The 11,894-nt window shown below is 43.6% G+C and overlaps 1 non-coding gene across 1 annotated transcript; it reads left to right on the top strand.

The window, feature by feature from the left end:
- Nucleotides 1–11,504: 11,504 nt before the first annotated feature.
- Nucleotides 11,505–11,576, top strand: TRNAE-UUC (transfer RNA glutamic acid (anticodon UUC)). Its single transcript has one exon. It is a non-coding gene; the product is annotated as a tRNA-Glu (tRNA).
- The last annotated feature ends 318 nt before the right edge of the window (nucleotides 11,577–11,894 follow it).

The raw sequence follows: 11,894 nt of genomic DNA, 5'->3' as shown, positions 1-11,894 counted from the left end.
TGCAGCTACAGCTCTGATTCAACCCCTAGACTGGGAACTTCCATATGCCACAGGTCCGGCCCTAAAAAAAAAAAGACCAAAACCCCCCAAAGAACAAAAAAACAAAACAAACAACAACAACAACAAAATAAAGGAATGAATAAATGAAACATGGGTAGGCAACCTCAAATTTTCATAGTTATAGTTATTTTAGTTCATCCATCCATCAAACAGTTTTTATGGCAGGCCTTGTTTCAACAACTGGGCAGGTCTGGTTAAAACAATGAGAAAGAGAGCCTGCTTTGGATCTGGCATTTAGAGGGCATCATGAACAATCAAAAGATAATTAAGATAATGTAGTAAACACTACAATAGAAGTATATGCACAGGAGTTTCCACTGTTGTGCTGAGGGTTAAAGATCTGGTATTGTCTTTTGTGGCAATGCAATTTGATCCCTGACCAAGCATAGAGGGTTAAAAATCCAGCATTGCTGCAGCTGTGGCATAGGTCGTAGCTGTGGCTTGGATTTGATCCCTGGCTGGGAACTTCCATATGCTGTGGGTGTAGCGAAAAAAGAAAAAAAAAAAAGTACAAGCATAGTTGAATATGGTAGGTTTGAAGATTCTCAGAATTGGGGGCTTTCTTTGAGCAAGCAAAACTTAAAGAGAAGCTTAAGAAGAAGGGTTAGGTAGGCAGAAAAAGAGAAGACTGTTCTAGATCAAAGAGGTGCAAACCAGAGCAGGATATTTGTTGAACCTATTGGAAATGACTTGTGGCTGGAGAGCAGGATGTTAGCTCATGGCTCAGGGAGGGTCCTGCCCATCATACCTGGACAAGAGGACCTGATGCCAAAGCTAAGGGGGACTTCTGGGCTTCTGACATATATATTTCCTGTTATGGAATTGATGCCAGCTCATCATAAAAATTTGGAAAATAGTAGCAGTACAGAGGGAAAGCACCAATTGTCTCATCACAAGAAATACACAGTGTTAACACATTTTTATATATTTTTTCAGAGCTGCATGGGCATATGTATATAATATATAACATATTCACTTTTTAGGGCCACACCCAAAGCACATGGAAGTTTCCGGGCCAGGAGTTGAATCAGAGCTGCCAGCCTAAGCCATAGCCATAGCCACTCTGGATGCAAGCCTCGACTGCGACCTACACCACAGCTCACAGCAATGCTGTATCGTCGACCCACTGAGCGAGGCTAGGGACTGAACCCTCATCCTCCTGGATACTAGTCGGATTTGTTTCTGCTGCACCACAATGGCATTCCATATTTATATTTTTAATATATAAAAATGGTAAACCATCTTTTTTTTTTCTTTTTAGGGCTTTTTTTTTTTTTTCTTTTTCTTCCTGTGGCATATGGAAGTTCCCAGGCTAGCAGCTGAATCAGAGCTGCAGCCTGCAGGCCTACACCTCAGCCACAGCAACACAGGATCTGAGCCATACCTTCGATCTCTGGAGCTATTTTAGGAACTAGGCACAAAACTAAATACGATAACAAAAGGACCTATGGCTCTTATATAGGAATTAAAGGTTTTAGGAGCTATGTGCCAGGAACCATGGACAAAAACCCAATACATGCTTCTCATTAGAAATCAGAATATCACAGTTGCAGAATCCACTGATAAGATATTTGACTAATTGCTTAAGTTCAAGATCCAAGCTATTTTAAGTTCTTAATTGGGACTGAATTTTACTGGGCTTGAGAATGCTTTAGAGTAATATGTGGTTGTAACATTTGTAAACGCCAGCTTTGCAAATTTTACCCTGTTATTTTATCATATTTTATGATATGGCAGAGAAATCAGAGGCCTGGCTGATTCTGTGATTGTAGTTTTATATATTAACTAGATGTTTTGTCTGGTTTTGACAACTTGCATTTCTAACCTCTCCTTGTGCTCAGAGAAGGGAATTATGAGACAGAAGCCAGGGGTGAAGGTAATTTGTATCCCAGTGATAAGGATAGAGAACAGTTAAACAGGTAGTTGTAGAAGTCCCATTAGGGGACAACAGATAGAAAGATAAACTTGGGGAACTTTGAGAGAACACCATAAGTTAATATTGGTTCAAGAAATCCATCAGAATTGAAGCAGGCTTGCTTAACTATAAAACCATAAATAAAAGCATAAGATATGCCTCAGGTCCTTAAGGGAAACATAAAATGAGACCTGCATTCAGGTGCAGCAAGATCATGATCCTTAGGACCAAGGACAGGAATTTAAGGGAAAGATGACATTCCAAAGTAGGAGACTCTCACTATAAAGAAACCTGAGGTGATTCAGCATATTTTAGCATAATGTTACTACCCTTCTGCTGATTTGAATGAGCACCATGACAGTCCTCTTGTGACTTCATAGGGTCAAATACTCTTTTACCTGAGGAGTTAGAGATGTAAGCCTGATGTCTACTCAAAGAACAAGGAAGAAGGCCGTCTTTTTCCACTTCCCACCTTCCTGTGATTAAGGAAATTATGCATTTTTTTTTGTTCCTTCTCACCCCTGAAACAAATGTGACTCAATGGCCCCAGCCAGTCAGGTATTTTCTATTCCTCTCTTCCTTTTCTTCCTTCTTTATCCTATAAATGCTTCCTGCCTTCTGCCCGGTTCTTTGGACTCTTGAGAATAGGCTTCCAGCTTCCTGGTACCTTTCTCTTGTCAGGGGCTCAGCTGAGCTGGAGAGAGCTGAGCTTCCAGGTGTCAGAACAGCTAGTTAAGTCAGATCACAAGGAAAATAACACTGGAGAATTTAATCACCCTATAATCACCTCTGTGATCCTGTAAGCAAGAGGTGGAGACAGAGAGAGTACACCTTCCCCATCTCCCATTTTCCCTCCTGGATCCATGTGCCAGCTTGGGGTCAGGAGGGTCAGCAGAGACTTGCACAGCAGGTGGAAATCATTTCACTGCTGGGGGTAAGCGGCTGGGGGGAGGAGAGTGGGGAGGTAGGTGGTGGGGGGTGGGGGGTGGGGGAATTGGGGGGTTGGGAGGGTGCTGGGAGTGGCCTTGTAAATGGGAGTGAAAGGAGGGCCAGGAATGGAAAAGCACTGAACCTTGAGTTGGAGAAGTGTTTCAAGCCTCCCCTCTGTGCTCCTGTCCATGAAGAGGCAGAGGCACCCTGTTTAGAGTTCCTAAAAACTTATCATTTCCCATATAAAACAATAAGGACTCTATTCATCATATTCTACATCTAATCAATTGTTGGACCTCAGGGTAGGCTGCCCCAAAATGTACCTCAGTTTTGATTATATTAAATTAAAATTACTTGGGAAATGATCAGGGCAAGAGGGATGCTCTGACCCTCCTCTCTGACTCCCTGAAAGCAGGAAATAAAAGTTTCATGTGAAAGGTGCACTCCCTGCATCCAAAAGTAACAAGGACACCCTTATAGTCAGAGACTGAGGAATTCAGGCCAAGAAGCCTATATAAACAAACAATCCTTGTTACTCCTTTAATTTTCTACCTGAAGCCCAAACTCTTATTTATTTATTTATTTTTTGGCCACATCCATGGCATGCAGAAGTTCCCAGGCCAGGGATCAAACCTGTACCCCAGCAGTGACCTAAGCCCCTGCAGTGGACAGATCCTTAACCACTAGGCCAACAGGAAACACCCTGAACTCTGGATTGATTCTCCATTAACTAAACACTCAAAGCCTGAGTTTCTTTGTCCTGTCAGTGCCTCACAAATTGATTGTTTCTTTTCTAAAAATTATAAAAGTGTCTGTTTGGCCACTTCTTTGATCCCATTTCTACGAGGCCTTCATGCACATGAATCAAAATTGGTTTCATTTTCTCTTGTTAGTCTGTCTTATGCCAATTTTATTATTAGTCCAGCCATAAAAGCTCAAGACAGGTGGAGGGGACATATGCCCCTTCCCAACACAATCCTGATGCTCCCTGGAGCTGACCCTCTAAAGAGTCCCCAGTGGTTCCCTGCTCTGCTCCCCACCTACCTCAACCTTGGTCCTGAGCCCAAAACCTCCCACCTAAAGGATCATCCACATACCTTTGTCTATCACGAGCATTCAGTTGGGGTTGTGGCTGTTGGAATGGCATCAGGTGGCAGTCCCTGACACTTCCTCTGTGACTTTCTACTACTGGATCCTGGATCTATGAAGACTTCTTAAGTGAAGACATTACGGCAGAAACCATGACTCTTTATAGACTCAGCAAGCACTCTTATCTCCTACAACCTGAATGACCAAGTGCCGTGTCTCAGAGATTTTCAGACAAGGGTGCCCAGGCTAGGAATGCAGATCTACCCAGGAGTGTGGTCGGCGGGGGCCTGTGTTTTGACTACAGCCCCCAGAGACTGCCAAGCTGGACTGTCCCAGCCTGTGTGCCTGTGAGCCCTGCCACGATTGAGCCTGATGAACCACATAAGCTTTATTAGACCTGAAACCAGATCATTCCTTGATTTTTTCAGGACTCAATTGAGAAACATGGGCTACCCTGTCCTGGACCTGAATAGGTTAGACTTTGAGGGGCTGTAACGAGGTTGGTCCATTAGCCTGAGGCACCAGCTGACCAACCCCAAGGCAAAGGTTATTCTTTGCAGGATGACCAGGCCTGTCTGGAAGATTGAAAGTGTTACAAACCCAAGGTAGGGGTGCCCGGGGTGCAGAAAGCCCAATTCTGACAGCAGAAATTTGCAGCAAACTGACAATTTATTGCAGGGCTCCGAGCAAGGGAATGGGAGATATGCCTCAGATTCACCACAACTTGCTCTTTGAGTTGGGGGTGTTCTTAAAGGGGAAGAAAAAAGAAGCTGGGATTAACAGTTGTCTTGTGATGTTTCTGTGACATTTCTTAGTCATAGTTTCAGGGGTCAGGATGTCTCTAGTTTCTGATTCTCCAGCCAGGTGGTCCATGACAGGAGGGTTCTGTGAGCTCATCTTGCCCTGGAGAAACAATCTGGGTTTGTATGTTAATGATAATGACCACAATAGGTTTTTATTTGTTTGTTTGTTTGTTTGTTTTTGGTCACAGCCATGGCACATGGAAGTTCCCAGGCCAGGGATCAAATCTGAGCCACAGCTGCAACCTATGCCACAGCTGTGGCAACGCCAGATCCTGTACCCACTGCACTGGGCCAGGGATTGAACCTCAACGGCAACCTGAGCCACCACAGAGACAACACAGGATCCTTAACCCTCTGTGCCGCAGTGGGAACTCTGCACTTAAAAAGCAAAATTCTACTGAGTAAATTTTAAAGCTCTTATTAGCTCTATTCAAGGATTCATGAATTGGGCAGCATTCAGATTAGGAGACAGAAAGGAGCTCTGAGGAACTGTAGAAAATTAAGAAAACTTTTATAAGCAAAAGAGGATGGGACAAGGAAGTAAAAACAGATGAAAAAGCAGGTTGGTAATCACAAGATTACCATCCTTTAGGGGATGGGAGGATCTATCTGGCAGATGACCTCACTAGCGTTGATCAGATGATTCCCCCCACCCCCCAACTCCCTTATTTTTGGCCTTTCCCATGGCACATGGAAGTTCCTGGTTTGAGGATAGAACTCGTGCCACAACAATGACCTGAGCCTATGCGGTGACAGTTCTGGATCCTTAACGCACTGTAGGAAATGCTTATCAGGTGATTCCTGATTGGCTGAAGAGTCCACTCTTAGGAAAGCAGAAACTGTAATTAAGTCTCGGACTGGTGAGGTGTAGTTTAGTAGAAGCAACTCCATTTTGAGTCTAGTTTGTCTTGTTTTTAACACACTTTCAAAATAATTCATGAGATTTATTAATACCATGAATGATTAATTTTTATTAACAAACAAACAAACAAAACAGGGTGAAACAATTATAGTCCTCTAAGGGAAAGTGTGAAATGCAGTGAGAGTAAACTGGCTGGTGAGAATCTAGGCTTTCTGCAGTTTATGCAAATATTAGGAACATGGGTCTCAGCCAATTCTATTCCGTTTTAAGTTGTTTTCACCACAAGATAATTTCAGCCTATTTGCTCCTCCCTCAGGGAGTATTAAGAACTCTCGCCTTGTAATAAAGCAGGTCTACAAAAGGTTGATTGGGGTTTTGTTTGTTTTTTGAATAAGCACTTAGAGCCATTGTTCATATCTGCACAAAGCACAAGACGAAAAGGAGTTCAGAGCCTGGAGAGAGTGCAGTGGGAGACAACCCTGAGAAACTGTGGGTTAGGCTTGGAAGAGACCTGAAAAGAAGACCACACCTTTAGACATCACACTTTATCTCAAAGACAGCCACCCTCATTCCTTCTCTATGTGTAAGCCATAAGCACATGCCTCTCCTCCACTGAAGGGGGGAGTCTGTTCCTCTTCTCCCTTGACTCTGAGCTGGTCTGCACTGCATTGACTGATCGAACATAGCAGAAGTGACACCAAGCCAGTTCTTCACAAATTTCAGGAGGGGTGATTGTTCCCTCTCTTTCCTTTTGGGAGCCAGTCACTGTGTAAAGAGTGAAACTACCTTAAGATCACCATGTGCTAGAGGCTCTCAGCATGTAGAGAAGCCCTGGAGAAAGATGTCTCTTGGTGAAATCCTGGCCTCAGCCCAGCCCAACCACCAGCTGAATCCAGCCAAGTGAGTGACTGGCAGTTGTCATGGGAACAGGAAAACCACATTGCTGAGCCCTTCCCGGATCATGGGCAAAATAATACGGTTGTTTCTAGGCAAGTATGTGTTAGGGGTACTTTGTTAAATAAGCTCAAAATAAAAACCTCTAGTTTCGGTGAAGATCATCAGATTAAAAAGCAGTGAATCTAAGTATGGTAAAAGCTGGGCTTGTTTCTTCTGCTCTGTATTGCAGGGGGCTGTAAACCTACAATCATTTCCAGTTACTGGCCAACTGGCTTCTGACTAGGCTCAGTCACTTGGAGACACTGAGAGGAGTATGGAATGTAGGAGGAAGGGGCACATTTTCTTCTTCTCTTTTTGGAAACAGTGGCTGATCCCAGACTCTAATGTCTTTGGCATTTCCAACAGAGGTAATAGGAGCTGTCTGTGCACTTCTGAACTCCCAGAAGCCGAGGCAATGCTATAAGTAAGTGCATGCTTCAGCAGTGGCCTCCACAAGTGGCTGAATGACTGCAAAATCAGCAGCCTCCATAGTTCTACCTGGATCAACTGCAGTCTCCAAAATATCCGCAGTAAACACACAAAAAAATGTCAGCAGTAAGATGCTCCTAAGCTCTGTTAATGCCACCCCCTTCCTCTTTTCTCCTCTAACCCTTCATCTATTAGAAATATCTGCAGTGTTTTCTATTGTTGAAATAAAAAAGAAACGTTTATTTTTATTTTATGGTCGAACCTGTGTCATATGGAAGTTCACAGCCAGGAACTGAATCCCATCCTTTAACCCACTGTGCCAGCTGGGCCAGGCCTCCGCAGAGACCAGAGCTGCTGCAGTCAGATTCTTAACCCACTGTACCACAACAGGAACTACTAGACATCTAGTTTTTGCAGCCAACAGGGCTTTCATGAAACAGACACTCAAAAATGAAAATTGGAGATTATCTTTCCCTGGGCATAAACACAGTAATGACCTCATTATTAGTACAAAATGAAATCCTGGTAGTTCGCGTGTGTCGTGGTAAGGTATCTACTTAAATAACAACCTGGCATTACCTGGACTAATAGTTCTATTGAAGGTGAGGTATTTGATCAATTTTGACAGTAGACTGGCGCTTTCTGAGTACACTGGAGTTACATAAAGAAAATAAGTTACCCAAGGCTTATAAACTCTTAACTCAAGATATGGTCAGAGTACAAGCGATCTTCTATCATGGCCTTCAGGCAACCCATTTTTTTTTTTTTTTTTTTTTTACAGAAATAAGAGGAACAGCTGAAAATCAAGCATTTAATTCAATGCCGCAAGTTGCAGAACAGCAACATAAGTTAGATTCAAAGCCTCTCCATATCACTTGAAAGGGAGTACCTTGTAAATATGCACATTTTGATTCAGTAGGTCTTGGGTAGAGCCTGAGTTTCTGCATTACTAGCAGGCTCCCAGAAGAAGCCAATGTTGCTAGTACATAGACCACACTTGGCACACCAAGGCACTCAGTCTGGACCTTAAACATGAAAATTACCTTGCAAGGGGATGCCAGTTCAACACCAGATCCACCCTCACCACTCTTCAGTGTTTCCAGACCCCAAACTGGAATTCAGTCTCAGCCCCACCCAGGAGGTCAGCTATGACTCAGTATGAGATAGTTTAGCCATTGACATAATTATAAGATTATGTCAATTTATATTAGAAGAAAAGGAACATATGTGCGGATAGATCCTAAGATTGCTAGACCAATGAAGCAGAAGATAACGTTGGGGGTCAAACTTGTTGGTATGGATCCCTTGTGATAATTTGAGTGTCTGGGAGTGATTTTAAGCCTAAGTTTGCCTGGTTAGTTGACTGAAACCTGGGCCAACGTGGCTTACCTCCAGTGAGGTTGTTAAAACACACATCCACAATGCAAGGTAGACTAACCTTTTACAAGCTTGGTAAATAGTTATGTTGGAGTGGGATTTATCAAATGTGACTCACACACCTGCCCATCCACTATGTCCCCCAGAGGAGTCCAGAAAATATTTCCTTTATTAAGGTATGGAGAAATGCACCGACGAAGAGAGCACCAGCTGTTTGAAAACTATTTGGTAGCAGTTTTCCACAAGCCAGGGTCTGTGAGAAAAACCTCACAGCTCCTGATTGAATGAATGAGCATCTTGGAATCCCAGGGTGCAAGAGTCCAAGAAGCAAACCTGCTGGGAAAAAGCTGAGCTCTTCTTACTGAAGCAGTGCTTGAGCAACAGGAATCTTTGGTAGTGGTGTCCTGGGAATGAAATAAATGGGCTGTCTTCTGCAGTATTATTTCATATATACAATTAAGAAAGCTTGGTGGCCAGAAATCTGCCCTGAATCACTGCGTGGCAGGAAAACGGGGCATGAGAGGGTGGTCATGTCCAGGTCTCCAGTGAGTCCCTGAGATGGGCAGCCAAGTGATGGTCTTAGGCTTTGTGCCAAAAAGAATTCCAGAGCGAGCCAAAGTAGAGTGAAAGCAGATTTATTCAGGGAGATACTCCATAGACAGAGTGTGGGCCATCTCAGAAGGTAAGAGGCCCAGAAACATGGGCTGGAGAGTTTTTAGGGGTGGGGTAATTTCATAGACTAATAAATGGGAGGGTTATTCCAGCTATCTAGGGGAGGTGTTGTGTATTTCCAGGAGTTGGGAGCACCTCCCACTTTGGGGCCTTTCATGGTCTGCCTCGGAACTGTCACCGTGCTTGTGGGTGTGTCATTCAGCTAACATAATACGATAAGTGTAAAATGAGGTTCTAGGCCCACTGGAAGCTGAACTTTCTGCCATACTGGGCCTAGTTAGTACTAACTAGTTTGTCGTAGCTTCAAAGGCTTTGTCTTTCTTTTAACAGTTGTGCCCTGCCCCATGCCCCCTGTCCTCCTATCTCAACCACAATGGAGCTGTAATGGCCTGTGGTTCAGATCCAAGAGCCAAGTCAGTTCATAGTCTCATCCTACTGAAGGAAGAATAGACTGGGTCACCTGAGGAAGGACCCTGCAGTACTGCCACGAGAATATGATGTCAACACATCCCCAACCCTTCCCCAGAGGAATGATGGCCATCTGTTCTGTTGACTCACACTGGCTTTGCTTTGATACTTATCCCTGCCTGTAGTGAAGCAGCTCAGAATTATTAGTGTTAATCTTGTTAGTATTTGTTCCTCCTGCTCCTCCAATACTTTTGTGTTGTTCATTGGAGCTTGAAATAAATGAAGTTTTAGCCTAAGTTTATTCCAAAATGGTTCCAGTGGGTCCGTGAACATACCTGATTCTGCTACGTAAAATTCAAATAGTCTACTTGACAACCGATACTATTAAATTGCCCCCTGAATCTTGGAGTGGGAGCTACTATGGTCAGAAAAGACAAATGACAACCCCTGGAAGTTCCCCTTCTTACCCTAGCAATAAACCAAAAATGATGCTGCATCCTAAGAGAAAATTAGGAAGATTCGTGCCACCAACAAAGACTTGCAAGATGCAGAAGTTTTCTGTCACATATATGATTATGGACCTATCTACTCGCCCTGTGTAAAAGGCACTTGTTTCTGCATTCCGTTACTTCCCTGTTTAGTAACTGTTTGAATCTGCTTTTTAGTATTCAGGAAGGGTGAGGAGGTGGCTGAAGTCTTTACCTTGCAAATAAGAAAAGAGACCTGGAAATGTACCCCAGAAAGCCCCATAGGGTTCTGCTGGGTTTCCCATCATAGAAAGAAAGATTTTACTACCACCCTGGAAATGGCTTAGAAACTCAGGTCAAGGCCCTTCCCACTTCCGAAAGTTTGAATTTGCAAGGAGTGCTGACTTCAACATAAATTGAGAAAAAAAAAAAACAACAACAACGTCAACAACACTGACTGGGAGATAAACATGCACAACCCACATAAAAGAATGGTATTCTATGTAGAAAGAAACTGTACATGATTTATAGGAAGACAAGTCCTGCAATATAAAAATGAGCACTTATGAAGAAGCCACTTGGAGAAGAACCCCAAGTCTAAAACGCATCTGAAAAAAAATCTCAGCCTCACTGGCTCCTAGCCAAAAAGCAAGTGCTACATTTCAAGTGTTGCCAAGCATGTGGGGAAAAGGAAGCTCTTGAAAACTTATAAAACTTGATCAGGGAGGCACGTTTTCCTGAACGGGCTTATGACTAGGAAATTCTATTTTTTCTGTTTTCCAATGTTATGAGTTGTTAAAACAGTACAATGTATGTAGCCTCCCTTTACAGTTTGGGCTGTTTTGTTTTGGTTTTATTAATATAAGGCCATCCCTAAAGAAGATCTTAAAAAAGGTGGCCTCTGAAGGTTTTTTGCCCCCAAACTTTACCCAGAAGCTATTCGGAGCTTCATCCATTTCCTTCTAAATGCAAAATTCCTCTTAAGATGCCCTATGATCTGAAACATCATGACTGGAAAAATCTGATCTAGTAAAAGTTATTTCAGCAAACTAAAGTATCAAATCCAGGAAACTGAGACCTAGGGAGCCAGGATCACAACCTGCTCTCTGTTAAACCATTATTTTCTCAAACCTCACTGTGAAGCCTTGTAACACATTTTTGGAAATTTAGGCCAGGTCATAGGCTTCCCCTGGGGCGGGGCATGCTGGAGCAGGGATGGCTCCCCGCGGATAGGTGGCGAAAGTGGTGGTGGCGGTGGTGGTATTAGGGGGCGGCTCCTCGGGATGGGGTGGGGGGTTCGGGGGCGGCTCCTCCGGAGGCGGGTGTGTGAGTCCGGGGCGGCTCCCTGGGAAGGGTGTGCGGGGTCGGAGACCCTAGTCAGGTCCCATGATACGCATGGGCTGCGAAACAGCAAAACACCAACCCCAACTTCCTAGCGCCGGAAAAGTCGCGCAGGCGCAGAAAGCTACTTCAGCTCAGAGGCGGGGCTGAAACGCGAAGGCGGAGGCGGACAGAAATGATTCAATTGAGTTTCAGTTAAAACAACTCACGTCCTCTCCCACATGGTCTAGCGGTTAGGATTCCTGGTTTTCACCCAGGCGGCCCGGGTTCGACTCCCGGTGTGGGAAGGCCAGTTCACCTTTTATAGGAATCCAGGTTATGAATTCACCATCAAGTTGATTTAGATCCATCTTAACAAAAAGACTTTGAGTACAGTGCTTAAAAGCTGTAATACCTTAAGTGTCGAAGTGACCCACGAAAACAGACCTGTGTAGTCAGTATTGTTATTTTTTTGTCCATGAGATAGTCATTTAAAATATCACAATGAATTATAATATTTATTGGTTAAACTCTGTTAGACAAAGGAATTCTCTTTTAATTTCCTCCCAGCTTAAGATATAACTGACATACATCTTCTAAGTTTGTGTATACAACGTGATGATTTG

The sequence above is a fragment of the Sus scrofa genome, chromosome 1, assembly GCF_054392235.1.
Source record: "Sus scrofa isolate SSC_HxYL_T2T_F1_AM1 chromosome 1, Sscrofa_HxYL_maternal_Yorkshire_Landrace_v2.0, whole genome shotgun sequence".
NCBI classification, from domain to species: domain Eukaryota; kingdom Metazoa; phylum Chordata; class Mammalia; order Artiodactyla; family Suidae; genus Sus; species Sus scrofa.
Note: the sequence above shows the minus strand (reverse complement) of the source record. Positions and strands in the feature narration are given on the sequence as shown.